This window comes from Halichoerus grypus, chromosome 2, assembly GCF_964656455.1.
Source record: "Halichoerus grypus chromosome 2, mHalGry1.hap1.1, whole genome shotgun sequence".
Taxonomy (NCBI): domain Eukaryota; kingdom Metazoa; phylum Chordata; class Mammalia; order Carnivora; family Phocidae; genus Halichoerus; species Halichoerus grypus.
The window spans coordinates 204,957,122-204,962,279 of record NC_135713.1 but is presented as its reverse complement, the minus strand read 5'-3'; positions in this window follow the sequence as shown (position 1 = coordinate 204,962,279).

Here is a 5,158-nt window from a genome sequence, read left to right as displayed (position 1 = left end):
GCCTATTTTTCTAAAGTGTCTGATTTCAAGGTTTCAACACGTTCTTTTTCTTTTCTTTCTTTCTTTTTTTTCTTTTACAATTCCACGAGGCAATTGTGGGGAGCAAACCAAGTACGGCTGCCAATTAGTGCTGCGTCTTGCTCGCTTGTCTAACTGCTCCATCTTTTGTTAAACCGTAAATGCGGTTTTCCAAGCCACTTGGCTTCTTGGATGCTGTATATTTAATTTGCCTGAAACTTTCCTGCAGTCCAGGCGCTTTTAAACCAGCATTTCATTAGAGCCCCGTGTGATGGCTCAGGGAGCCGGTGCACGGGGCGGGAGACCAGGGAGGGGTGAGGGCAGTCTGCCGTCTGGCTCCGCACCAGCTCCTCCGGGCCGTCCTAGAGGGGCTGGAGGTCTCAGCCACCTCCCCCTGGTCAGCGGAGCCCTGACCGCCCGCCTTTCATCTTCCCCGAGGCTCTTGGGCAAAATGTGTCTTTAGCATACAAATGTGGCTGACCGCTTGACTTAGAAAAGCCTGACTTTCTAGAACATTCCTTCACACTCAGAACAACTGTTTGGACACTTGGCCCTCCAAGGCCGGCCTGGACGAATCAGGCAGTGCGGACATCTGAGCCCTGCTGAGCGTGAGGAGTTTCCCCTCAGCTGAGGGGCTTGAGCTCTGTCGTACCACCCCTCGTGATGACAGCTGGTGCCCGGCGACCCGCAGTGCCCGGGGGCTGGCGAGAGAGGGTGGGGCCTGGGGCCTGGTCTGGGGACACTTCATGGGGTAGGGACATCTCCCCAGCCTTTTAAAGACGGGGAGCAATGGAGCTGAATGTGGGAGGCGAATGAGCCAGACGGGGCTGACATTTTGCGGTGGGAGCAGGGGAGCAGGCAAACCCAGCGCGGAGGGCCCGAGGCATGAGTGCAAAGAATGGGACATCAGACACACGTGGAGCTTGTTCTTGACCCCAGGGTAAGAGGGGAGCCCAATAATGTGCGATCTACTGCGGACTGAATGATGTCCCCCCCCAAAGACATGTTTAAGCCCTAAGCCCAGGTAAATGTGATTTTATATTTAGAAATAGGGTCATTGCAAATGTGATCAAATCAAGATGAAGATGCACTTGATGAGCGTGGGTTAGAGCTCTAATCCAGTGTGACTGGTGTCCTTGTAAGAAGAGGACACACACGCATACACACACAGGCGCGCACGCACGCACGCACGCGTCCACAGGGGCAATGCCGTGTGGACTGCCAGCAACTCTCAGGAGCCAGGAGAGAGGAGGCGTGGACCAGTCTCTCTCAGGGCCTCCAGACGGAAGCAAGCCCGCTGACTCCTTGGTTTTGGACATGTGGCCTCCAGAACGGGGAGAGAATAATTTCTGTTGCTTTAAGCCACCCCATTGAGTCATTTGTTACGGCAGCCGCAGGAAACTGATACGGCAGGGCTTCTAGCGTCTAACGACAGCCAGGGGGTGAATGGTGGCTCTTTTTCCAAGAGGCTCCGAGTGAGCAGCAGGGTCAGGATGGGAGCACTGGCCACCCGGCTCCCCAGAGGGTCAGCCCAGGGCTCTGCGCCCCTCCTCTCCTGCGGGGACACAGACCCACACCAGCGCCTCTTCCTCTGCAACACCTTCCTCCCCTGGACGGGGCCAACCTCTCCCTCCCTCATCCCTCTTGGCCTCTGGCGGGCAGAGGGGTGGAGCCCTCCATCCGAGGTTGGAAAACCTCCTGCAGATGAGATGGGTCAGGACCTCAGCAGGATGAGCAGGTGCAGCCGCCTGCTCCTCGCGCAGGCCTCTGGGGCCACACCAAGCCTGTTGCTTTCCAGAGAGCTGGCCCTGGGTTTGCCCAGTGGAGACTCTGAGCTGGATCAAGCTCAACCATGGTATCATTTTAAAGGTGCCTAGAATTCTGGTCTCTGCCCTGGAACACCCCTCCCTGCGGTGAGCCTGGGAGCCACTAGATGGCAGTAAAGACCGAGCCTGGACTAGTCTCATGGACAGGGGATGGTGGAGGTGAGGGGGCCTGAGGAGACCCAGAAAACCCCTTGCAGGAGAAGGGAGGGCACTCGAGCCACCTGTGTTCATGAAGGACCCAGGAAGGGGGATCAAAGGATCAACGTGTGGTGAGGATGAGCTGGGAGCCTGATGATTCGGAAGGAGGTCCTCTGGGGAGTCCACCTGGTTCCTCCATTTTGAAGCAGGTGGTTTTCCAGAGCCCCAGGTGTTCTTCGCAGGAATTACGGAGCCCGAGGCTGCTTGCCAGACTTGCACATCTGTGTCAGGCCAAGGAGACCCAGGGAGATGGGGGCGGCACCACAGCAGGGCAGAGCGGAGGCCGCTGGGGCACACGGTCCTGGGGGAGAAGCCTGGCACCACTACCTACCAGTAGTGACCCCAAACATGTTACTTACCCTTTCCTCACCTGTGAATTGGGGTAGCCATGGCAGGGTCACACGAGACAGTGTAAGGAAAAGATGCACAGTACTTGGGACCCAATGTAGCTCAGAGCATGTGCCATGAGCAGCATCACCAACTTCATGATGCTTGTTCTTCTTTTTTTTTTTAAGTTTTTATTTATTTATTATTTTTTTTTTTTAGTAATCTCTACCCCCAATGTGGGGCTCGAACTCACAACCCTAGAGATCAAGAGTCACATGCTCCCCCAACTGAGCCAGCCAGGTGCCCTCATGCTCATTATTCTTAATGGCATAGGGTTATCTTAGAAGATGAGTCAGGTGTTAAAAAAGCAAACCAAACTAAACCTGACTCATTCGCGGCATGGTCCACACATAGGAAGTCCAGCTTTGAATTGTGGTGTGGTCAACCCGGCCTCTTCCTAGATCCCTTCCCAGGGTGGCCCCTTCCCATGGATGGCTCAGCATTGTCTGCAGATGTACTCAAGCTCTCTCCCTGACTGTCAAGGAGGACCCTAGGTGCTGGGGCACCAGGGAGGGGTCTCCACCTGCCTTTACCTGTGATGACTGAAAGTGATACAGGCGGTGTGTCTTGAAGAGGCCCCAAGGTCAAAACCAAGAGAACAAGCCTCAAACCAGTCATTGGCCTAAGGGCCAGGCTGAGAGTGGGAGCCATTGCGTGAAGCCATGTGGGAAAAGAACGAGGTCGGGCAGAAGGTCTGGAAGGCCACAGGGCTTGGAGCTCAGAGGGCTGACTGGCTGGGGAGAAACCCTGGAGAGAAAACATGGGGAGTGGCCGCCTTGGGGGTCATTCTGCCGCTGGTTTGGATGGCTGGTTAATGAGGCTGAGCAGTGCCACGCAGGCTCAAGGGGGAGTATTGTTTGTTCTCTGGGAGGATGTGGGGGCTGGGGGGCTCAGGGGTTAGGTCAGAGGCCTGTGAGTCCCTTCCAGGAGCAGGTCCACACAGAGCGTTCACTTTCAATAAATGCTGTATGAGAGAAAGTGCCAGCAAGTAAAAGTGCGAGGCCTCCTGGCCTTCATTCACTGCACGCACATTAGACAGGATTCCTCCAGGTTAGCTAGTTCATCCGATCTTTGGGAACCTGGAGAGGAGAATCACTTACGTTTGCCAGCATGTTTCCCTGGGCCCAAATCATGACCACCCTGTAAGATGCTTTGTGGGCTCTTTGGACCTGGCGTTGACAGTGATGAAGAAACAACAGGGAAGGTTAGTAAAGACATTTTAGTTCCTAAAAATAAATACGACAATACTAGTTACCATCTGTCAGATGTATATGATGAACCAAGCATTTTGTGTGCGTTACCTAATTTAATTCATAATAACCTGCTCAGATAGGAAATGAAACAATAACTCTCATCCTGCAGATGAAGAAACTGAGGTCCAGAGGGTTGGTGGAAAGGCTTTAGGTTGCAAAGATTGCTTAAGGCACAGTTCCACTTTCCCCAAATATCTTGGGTCGAACCTTACACGGAAGATCACGTGAGGACAGCTCCATAGATAAGACAGTCTGGGCAACGCTGGGTTAAGTGCAATACAGTGGGGCCCTTTGCGGCAGGATTTTCCCTTCCACTGAAGCCCAAGTGGGTCTCTGAGAAAGGAGGGTACGGAGGGACAACGGTTCCAAAAGCTATTCGGCCACAGAGCCTTCCTGGGAACGGCTGGTGGGACTTGGGTTCTAAAGCACACACTTTGGAAAACACTGCTCCCTTGGAATCTGGAAGACTGACGCTCACTGGGGGGTTAGCTGAATAATGGCTCCCTAGAGACGTCCTCCCGATCCTGGAACCCGTGGAAATGTTAGTTTCGTGGTGTGCAGGAAGAGATTGACCTTGCCCAAAGAGAGATTTGGCCTTTGGCTTTTGCCCTCAGCTCCTGGGACGTTACCTCTGAGCTCTTGGAAGGTCCTGTCTGATAAGAGTATCCTTGTTTACCTGGGGACCTTGGGCCAGCCAGATAGTCTTTGATAACAATGAGTTTTAGGGTTGGGACTTTGGGCCACATGGTACCAGCTTGACCTCTAGAGAGGCTGCAGACTGAGGTCAGCCCTGTGGACAGTCAGCTATATTGACATGACTGAGACCCAGTGAAAACTCTGGACACAAGGCTCAGGTGGGTGTCCCTGGCTGGCAATACTCCATGTATGTTGGGAGAGTGAAGAGCTGTCCGAATGGCCCTACTGGAAGGACACCAGGAAGCTCACACCTAGCTTCTCCTGGGCCCGTCCCCACCAGCCTCTTCCCAGGGCTGATTTTAATCTGTGTCTTCTCACTGTAAAAAACCATAACCATGAGTATAACAGATTTTTTTTTTCTAAGTTCTGTGTGTCTTTCTAGTGAATTATCAAACCAGAAGGTGGTCCTGGGGACTCCCAAACTTTGCACATGGCAAAGGGACTTTGCACATGGCAAACGGACTTTGCAGGTATAATCAAAATTGGTAATCTTAACATAGGGAGATCAGTTTGGATTATTGGTAGGGGGTGGGGGATCTAATCACACGAGCCCTTCAAAGTGGAGAACTCTTTTCCACCTGAAGTCAGAAGAGGAAGCAGAGAGATTTCATGGGTGGCAGGGACTCGACCTGCCATGGTTGGGGGAGGGGGCAAAAGAGAAGGAGAGTGAGCATCCCCTAGGAGCCAGGACTGGCCCCAGCTGACAGCCTGCAAGGAAGGGGGATCCTTCCTTGTCCTACACATCACAGAACTGAACTTGGCAATTACCCGAATGACCTT